Source organism: Martes martes, assembly GCF_963455335.1.
Source record: "Martes martes genome assembly, chromosome: 18".
In the NCBI taxonomy this organism is placed as follows: Eukaryota; Metazoa; Chordata; class Mammalia; order Carnivora; family Mustelidae; genus Martes; species Martes martes.
The window spans coordinates 34,293,982-34,303,617 of NC_137906.1; positions in this window are offsets into that span (position 1 = coordinate 34,293,982).

The window sequence follows — 9,636 nt, forward strand, 5'->3', positions numbered from 1 at the left end:
TTTTTTAAGATTTTGTTTACTTATTTGACAGAGAGAGATCACAAGTAGGCAGAGAGGCAGGCAGAGAGAGGAGGAAGCAGGCTCCCTGCTGAGCAGAGAGCCCAATGCGGGGCTCAATCCCAGCTCCCTGGGATCATGACCTGAGCTGAAGGCAGAGGCTTAACCCACTGAGCCACCCAGGCGTTCCAGGAAGCTAATTTCTGATAATAAGTGCTTTGGGGGAAATGAAAAGCAGGATACTGTGCCTAGAGTCGGAGCAAATACACTAGCCATGATGACCAGGGGTCACGGGAAGGATGTGACATCTGCCCAGAGGCTAGAATGCCTAGAGGGATCTGGCCTAGAGGGGTGGGATTTTCCATGCTTTTGTCTCTTGTGCTGGGTTCCTCGAAGACCCAGGAGCTGCCTCTGGCTCTCCTGACCTGCACAAGCCCTGTCAGGTGGGTGTACCATGCCCAGCTGTGGCCTCTGACACACATCACGGATGTGTCACTTCTCTGTTCTACTGTCATTCCAATGATTGGGTTCTCCTGAACTGCCAGCCCCCAAGAAACACAATGGTGTAGTTCTCCTTCTAGCTTGGGACACACTGAAAGAACAGGGGAACTGTGTTGTCCCCAGTGCCACTCCCAAGCCCTGGAGGGCTTCCCAGACGCAGTAAATGCATAGGCAACCCCTAACAACAAACACTTATCCTGCTCAAAATGTCGCTAGAGCTGAGGTGGAGAAATTCTATGTTAATAACATGTATGTAGTTTCAGTAATATGGAAAGCGCTTAATACATTCTAGGTCCCTTTCTCCTGTAGCTGGGGATGCCCTCTACTCACCCCAATTCTTCTTGCCAGAACATGTGAGGGCATTTCAGGGGGTCAGACGGAGGGGTGTGGCTCCCCCACTCATCTCCATTGTTGGAGAACACAGCCAAGCATTTATGTCTTATCTGAGATCCCTGAGGACTTTGTTGGCATGTCTGAGATTTATGGTATTTCTGAGATCTCTAAGGACAGTAGTTGGCATGCAAGAGTGGTCTGTTAATACTGATCCATTTCACTGTGTGCAAAGGACAGCACCAAGCAGGATGCTGAGGGAGAGCACGGACTCCTCTCATAGCTCCCTGAGGGAGCTCCCGGCCCCAAGGAGCTGTCCATCAACTCTGTGCTGAAACTTCACCAAACAGAACAAACTCTTTCCCCCTCGGCCAGCAAATCCCGTCTTTACTCCGACCCTGTCCCCCATCCTTCCCACTCCTCCTTACAGACAACAGAAGACAAAAACCAGGGCACAGAGTGGTAGAGCGCTTATATCCTCGAACTCTGGAGATCCGGCTGTGACAGTGAGGAATGCTGGAAGGTGAGGATGATGATAGTAATGCCTGCGTGACTGGGCTCACATGCGTGTGAAATGGGAGAGGTGGGCTTGCAGGAGTCCTCCACCGACACTGGCGATCACCATGACCTTTCTTAAAATCATCACGCTCATTGTTTGGGCTCCTCCAGAAGCAGACCCTGAGACAAGGACCTGAGGGCTTTACCTGGGAAGGGACCCAAGAGACACCGATAGGGGTAGGGCACTGTAATAATGTGATCACAGTGGGAAGCCGGGCTGGCATCCCGCTGGGGAGCACTGGGAGCTCACTTCAAAGTTACTCCATGGAGGGATATACAGACACCAGAGAGTACCAGTCATTGGTGGAGGACGGCCGGCCCAGGGTGTCAACTCCCCAGTGCTTCCAGCTTGTCATTTTTGCATAGGGCAGGCTGTGATGGCCATGGAGGGCCCTCAGGCTGAGTCTCAGACAGTGACAGTTTGAAGGCAGGTGTGTACTGGGCAGGGCATCGGCATTGGCTATCCCCCCAACCCGCCGCCCGTCATCCATGGCTAAGGTCTTTCTTTTACTTTTCTTCTTTTTTTCTTTAAAATGACTTTAGAGCTGTTTTAGGTTCATGGCAGCATTGAGGAAAATGTAGAGAGATCTCCCATGTACCCCCTGTCCCCACACATACATAGCCTGCCCCCACCAGATGGGACATTTGTTACACCGATGAACCTGCACGGACGCATCAATGCCCAAAGTCTCTAATATCCATCAGGGTTCACTCCTATCCAGTCGCAGGGAGGGACGGATGTATCATGCCATTGTCCATCATTTACAGCATCATACAGACTAGTTTCACGGCCCTGAAAATCTCTGTGCGCTGCCTGCTCGCCCTCCCCTCCCTTCGCCACTGGAAACTACTGTCTTTTTTCTGTCTCCCTAGTTCTGCCTTTTCCATGAGTGTCACAGAATTGGAATCATATGGTATATAGCTTTTTTAGATTGGCTCTTTCATCCAGTGATATGCGTTTAAGTCTCCTCCGTGGCTTGTCATAGCTTGGTAGCTCATTTTTTTAAAAGCACTGAATAATATCCCATTGTGTGGATGGATCACAGTTTATTTATCCTTTCATCGAAAAAGGGACACTTTGGTTGCTTCCAAGTTGTGGCAATTTAGAATAGAGCTGCTACAGGGCACCTGGCCGGCTCAGTCAGGAGAGCGTGTGACTCTTGATCTCAGGGCTGTGAGTTTGAGCCCCACATTGGGTGCAGAGATTACTAAAAAAATAAAATCTTAAAAAAATAGAGCTGCTATAAATAGCTTTGTGCAGGTTTCTGCATGGGCAGCCATTTTCAGCTCCTTTGGGTAAATGCTAAGGAGTGCCATTGCTGGCCCATATGGCAGGAGTAGGTTTAGTCCTGGAAGAAACTGCCAGACCACGCCAATGTGGTTTTACCATTTTGTGTTCCCACCAGCCATGAATGAGAGTTCTTGTTCCACACCCAGAGTTTCCTGAATTTCTTCCTCCTCCTCTCCTCTTTGGTCTCTGCTAAGGTTTTAAAATGCCATTCTCCTGGGCTCTTGTAGTCTGCGCTCACCTTTTCCATAGCGCTCACAAGTTCATTAATTCAGTCGTTCCCTTGCGAAGTCACTAGGTGATTCCAGCCCTCATTTGCTCGTGTGTCTACTGCCCATTTATTCTCCCACACTCACCAAAACTGCTGACAGGCGACATCCTGTGTGTCAGGCAGGCTGTTAAAGGATCTCTCCCAGGCCTGTGAGCTCCTCAGGGACAGGCCCTTAGCCTGACTCAGGACCCCACGCCAGGTGCCTGGCACAGCGCCCAGCACAGAGCAGGGCTCAGTATGTGTTTAACTGACCTGACACACATTAGAGGAAACAGTGCCTTGTTGTTTTCCTTTCTTTCCAAACTGAACACCCCAGAAAGATCCAGGCTCGGTGGGGACTAGACAGTTGCTTGACTGGTATTTCAAAGACCTTTCCCATGAAAAAAGGTCTTCCTAAAAACGAATCCTGGGCTCCCTGGGAGCTGGCGGGCATGAAGTGTGTGCAAATGCTCGTTCCCCTGCTGAATCCAGGAGCAGCAGATGGAGGAGCTTTGCCAGAAGGTACCAACCTCGCATCAGCTCTAGGGAGCAGCTCCCGAGTTGGGTTCACCAGGGCCCCAGTCCCAGGCTGACTGCTGCTCCGCAACCCCGTGACTTTGGGCCTGCCACCGACTGTCTCTGAACTCAGCTTTCTAAAGGCAGATCGTAGCTTCTCCTTGCTGGTTGCTGGAGTACTGAAGGTGACAGCTTGTGCACATAGCTTGGGAAATCAGTGTTGGCTCTACAGAAGGCTCCCGCCCTCCTTATGAGGACGATGGCATCAAAGCTGCCTGCGTTGAGACACATGGCACTTGCCTCTGTGACCCCGGGGAGATGACAGCCCACCTCCCAGGCCACTTGCCTGTGTGTCACTGAGGGCTGACACCTGCTGCGCTGGCCCTGAGTGGGGATGCCCATACTCTAGGCTGCCTTGGCCCGTTCTCAAATCTGTGATACAGCATGGAAAGCTGAGCTCACAGCTCAGCTTTGCTCTCCTGCGGGAGCAAACAGAGGCCCCTGGGTTCTGCAGGGCTTAGAGGCTGCACTGGAAATGGCCTGGCCACCTCCACCCAGCATGCTGCTCGCAGGCTGTGGGACCCCCTGGGGACCCCTCCTCCTCCCTGACTCTTGCTTTCCTTGTTCATAGGCCAGGGTCCTCCCAATGAGGAGCTCTGACAACTGGGTTTCAGCCTGACTCCCTGAGCACCTCCTCTGACTAGTTGTCACACCTGGGAGGAGGGAGACGCTCCCGGCTTCGAGTGGGCGGAGGCCAGGGCTGCTGCTGAACACCACGGTGCACAAGACAGCCCCACAACAAAGGCCATTGGGCCCAAAATGTCAACAGCGCTGAGGTTGAGAAACCCCCTCCAGGGTTTCTGACAAGCGAAACCCAGAAAGCCCACATCACCCAGTGGGTGTTAACCCATGTCAGCTTCCCTGAGCCTCTGCGTCTTCATCTGTGAAGTGGGGGTAAGAGTCATCGGGGGGCTGTGGAGAGGTTTAAGAGAGAGACCCTGCAAAGAGTTCTGCCCCGGGCTGCACAAACAGCCCGAAGATTGGGAATGGGAGGACCCCGTCCCCACCTCTGGAGTTCAGTTCTGACTCTTCCCCAAGGGGCCACCCACTGCCTAGAACATCCAGGTGTGCGTTGTCGTGGAAACCTTTCAGGGATGGCATACTCAAGAGCTTGACTGGTTTTTTTCTTCCTCCTCAAAATAACCCATGCTGTCAGTCAAGTAACACAGGCACAGTGGTTAGGCAAGTGAGATTGTTTTGCTGTCATTAACCGCTAAGCAAGGCGCCTGCTTGGGGAGCTTCCCTCCCCGCTCCCCCCCCCCGCCCGTGCGACAGGCAGTTAATAGCAATGCAACGGTGAATAATTAATAATAGCGAAGATGACGGTGATGGCCTCAGTGTCCTGCATTGCACCCCCCCCAGCTTCTGTGCCAGATGCCTCACGTGCACACAAGTACGACCTTGAGTGTGAGTGTGCTGTTGTGCCCATTTTACAGATATGGATGCTGAGGCTCCCAGGAGTGAATGTTGGGGCCGGTCTGAGCCCAGATCAGACGCCAGGTGCTGTGCTCTAACCACTGAGCTTCACTGCCTCTTGGGAGCCCCCAGTGGAAGGGAGGTGGGGACAAGGCTCGGTTCATTTTATCTGTGGCCTCACCATCCACATTGTCAGCTCCAGACTCTCTTCTCAGTGAGCTCTGAAGCTAGAAACACTACTACCTGCCCCTGGAGCCCATCTCTGAGCGTGGCCCTTCCTGATCCCACACACCCCTACTGCAAAGAAGGGCTCCTGCCTGGCTCCAGCATCCATGGCTTCGTAAAGCCTGGGGCAGAATCAAGTTCTTAGCCCTGGGATGCCTAACCTTTCGCTCCATCCCAGGACAAAGGTACAGCACAGCCTCCAATCCACACTCCTCCTGCTTGCCTTCAGACAAACAATCCCTACTCTGGGCAGGAGACAACAGAAAGACCACTGGCTACAGAGTCAGAGGGACCTGGGCGCAGACCCCAACCTCGTTCCTTCCTAGTCCTGTGGCCCTGGACAGGTTACAGTTGCTTTTAAAGCCTCAGCTTACTGGGCAGCTCTCAGAGCCAAAGTTCCACTGTATAATATGTAGCAGGTTAGTTAGGGTCCCCTGAGAGTCACCGAGGATCCACGCTTTGGAGCAGCTGCCGGTAGCTAAGGGGACTGATGACTGCCTTGGGTTCCTTGGGGGGGGGTGCTAGGGAGGGGGCGTTGGGGGACATGCAGGTCCCTCGGTCAATTCATGAGGCTAGGGCGCCACCTCGTGGCGAGGTCCTCCATTGAGCCAGCCCCGAGGTGAAGTACCCAATGAGGCTGACCCCTTAAGCCTTGCAACCTGGGGGAGGAGAAAACGACCTCCAGGCTGCTTGGGCTACGTGAAGCCAAGAACAAGCTCCACACCTGTCTTCACCAGTGGCTGGCCCCCCGTAAGGAGCCTTGAAAGCTCTGAGCTGTTCAGTTCATTCATCTACTCATCTGTTCCTTCTGACTCCCCTCTTGGCCCCCTCCCTTGCCCATCATGGATGCTCATCTAGCCCCCAGATCCCTATGCTTTTCTTCATAGCCCTCATCAGCCCCGTTGAGGTTATAAGGCTTAAACCACTAAAATGTAATTCTTTTAAAATTGGTAGTGTGCATCGGTCTTCTGTAATTCACAAATAAGGGACAAAGCAGGATGACAAAGCTGGTTCAAAAGAGAACACGAGAAACAAGGATGTTTACAGCACGTAGGTGAAATGACAAGATGAAATCGCCAGGTTAGATACAAATTTGGTTAAGATCCCACGGGGCAAAACTGCTGCTCCCCTTGGGGCAATTTTCCTACTGGATAGAAAAGAAAGTCATTACGTGGTTTCAGTTTCACAAAACTGCAAAATGTTTGCACCCCGAGCAGTCAGGTACATAAACACCTTCCAGCAAATGCTGCACTACGCAGTCACCTTTCAGCCTTACTTTTGGTTTCTGGGTCATTGTTCTTTACGCAACCTGACGCACTCTATGTATTTATGTTTTTTGCCTGTTGGATGCCACAAAGGCACTGGTGTGGGATGTCTTGCTCTCTGCTTCTTCCCAGACACCCAGTCAACATCCAGCACACGGAGAATTTGTGGACAAATATTTGTGGAATGACGGGATGCGTCAGGCTTGAGTTTGAACGACGCCAGTCCTGTCCCCATGGAGCTCACCATCCACAACGGAGGCACATGGGGAAACACAACCATCACACTAAGTTTTAAAAGGGTCATATCATAGAAGGCTCAGGGGCTGTGGACATCTGGGGAAGGCTTTCTGGATGAAGAAAATAACAAGAGGGTCTGGGTGAGCGGGGTCTCAGAGAGTGGTGGGGTGCTAAGAACATGGTACATTCTGGGAGGAAGGAATTCAGTATGGCGGACAGGATGGGGCTGGAAAGGTAGGCAGAGGCCAGACCTTGAGCACCTAGTGGGCTCTGCAAAGGGGTTTGGGTTTTAAGCAAAGACCTCTCATGGCAGCTGTCTGCAGTAGATCCTTGACATTCATGACCGATGTCCCGCCTGAGAAGCAAGTCTCCGAATTCACTCGGACGTGGCTGTTCACAGCAGGAAGATTTTCCATTCTATGTACATGCTGAAGGATAAATATTTTCAAAGGTCTCACACATCTGCTCGAAGTATCCTTCTACTCAATCTTCCCTTGGTGGAGGGGGTGGCGGTGGGCCTTCACAGACTTCACAGACAGAGTCGCCCGAGTCAGAGAGCTGGGTGTCACCCAGAGCCCCTCTTCTTCCTGTACCCACCCCCGCACTTCCAACCTTTCTATTTGTCCCACCGAAAATCACATGACTGGGTGCCAGACTGGGCTGACAAGAATGTGGGCCTGTGTGGGGACAGAGATCGGGGACATCCCCAAGGGCCCAGGGCACTTTTCACTACTCAAGTCCACTAACTTTTACAGTAGCACAGCCCGTGGTGGTTTCAGCAGAGGGCTGAAATGCACAAAACTATCATATTGATATCAATATCAGTATGTTGGTAGACAGGCTGTAACATCCCTTAGTAGTTCACGGACTAAAAAGCCACCAGTTGGCCGTCCAGTATTGCTGGGCCGAATCACGAACCCATGTCGGGTAAGCAGATCCTTGCTGACATCTGCGTTGGGACGCTGCACGGAGCTGCCATGAGAGAGACAGCGCCATCTGGAAGGTCTCGCTGGTTTGAGCTGCGATCCGGGGTTGACTCTCCCGCTCCTTCCAGTGTCTGTGGTGCTGCTCTTTGCTGGGTAGGTGCACTGGCCGAGGGGCGGGGGTGGGTTCCAATTGGCTGTCCCCCACAAGACGCAGGAGACTGCAACCTAACCAAGTGAAAAGTCCATTCCCTTAGCGTTCTAGGAGCACGCAGGACAGGAAACACAGCACGCACAGAGCTGTCACCCACTGGGAGGACCATGCACACAGCTTTTTTGCCCCGGTATCCATGGGGGGCATGGGTGGCTGCTGTGGCTGAGGTCACCTTGACACAGAGGAGGCGAGCTGGGTCTCCTACAGACGTTCCACATCAGAGTCATGTAAGGCCAAGGTCTGCCTGTCAACTTATGGCTCCCCGAGTCCAGGCCATCCCGCATGTAAGTGTCTCACTGCAAATGGGCAGGCACCATGGTCTTCACTCTGTGACAAACTCGGTCTCTGAGGTCACTTCCCTAGGAATCACGTCTCCCACTGCCGGCAGCCCACAGGATGTCTTGCTGGACTTGGGATCGGCAGTGTGGAGGATGGCTTGCCTATTCCTCGGAGGGCCTTTCTGGTCCCCAAGGTGACTCTCGTGTGTAATGGGGAGCCTGGATGTAAGGCAGGTCTCTTCCATATGACTTTTCTCATTTGCTCTTTTCACTCCGAGAAGTGAAAATCTGATGATGCTTTGAATTATAGTAGATCCAGATTAATTCTAGGCACCACTTAGAGGAAGCTTTCAGGCCAAGTGCTTTAGACATGAAAGCACCCCCCCTAATGTGCCAGGTGAAAGGCGTGACGACTCTATTGCTTGGTGCCAATTACATTTATGGGCTTGTCCCCAGGAGTGCCAGGAAAATGTCAGTTAGTGCTGACACATCGCCAGCTGGGGGCTGTGTCTCGTGGGGCTCTGTTTCGAGGACTTGTTATTAATATGTCCCATTGTGATCTGCAACTCTTTTCAAGGATGACAAGCCTATCGGGGATGGTTTTGTGTAGGAACCTCGGGAAATGGGCAGAGCTCAGAGGCTGCGCTTCTCGAACCCCTCGCTGGGCACAAATCACCAGGGTCTTGTCCAAGAGCAGATTTTGAGTCAGGTCTGGGCCAGGGCTGCTGCTGCTGGTGGGCCAGGAAACTCGTGGGAAAGGGGTGGGGGAGCATGGGCTCCGAGCCCGACTGCCACGTGGTGTCTGTGTGAGGGCGGTGGGCGCTGCAACTGCTCTCAACTTCATGTTTCTCCTACGTATAACGGCGATCTCTCCTCTCTAGGGTCTTGGGAGGATTCAGAGATGGTGTGTGCGGATCTTGTTTCCACTCTCAGAGGGGAGGGTGAGACTCCTCTTGGGTCACCTTCTCTGCACGTTCAGCTGATACCCGTTTTTCTTTCCTAACGAAGCTACTGTTCCTTCCTGATCCGGATTTCTCAACGCCGGCCCTCCTGCCACTGGGGGCTGTCCTGGGCGTTACAGGATGTTTAAGCAGCACCCCTCGCCTGCAGCACCCTCTCCCCAAGTTGTGGCAACCCAAACCTTTCCAAACATTGCAAACGCCCCCGGAGTTCAACAATAAATGTTGACTACCTACTTTGGGACAGACCTCATGCCAGAAATGCACTGATGTTTAAGAGAGACAAAGCCCTGACCCATGGAGACTTTTTTTCCTTTTAGAGCCATAGTCTTCACAACTGTTAATGCGTGTAACCAAGCTGAAGCCCCAGGCATTGGGAAGATGAAGTGAGTTAATCTGGTGTCCAGATGGAGCCGAGAGGAAGGGACGCCAGGAGGGTATACGGACTGTGGCGGGGGCGGATCTGCAGGAGGGCCAAGGAAGCAGGAGGGTGGGAGCTGAGCTGGGAAGGAAGAGGAGGGAGAAACGGTGGGAAAAGGGCGTAAAGCAACAGGGAGGGGTTGAGATGGGGGGCACAGGGAAAAAGGTAAATGATCAGACAGAAATATGGACATGTGAA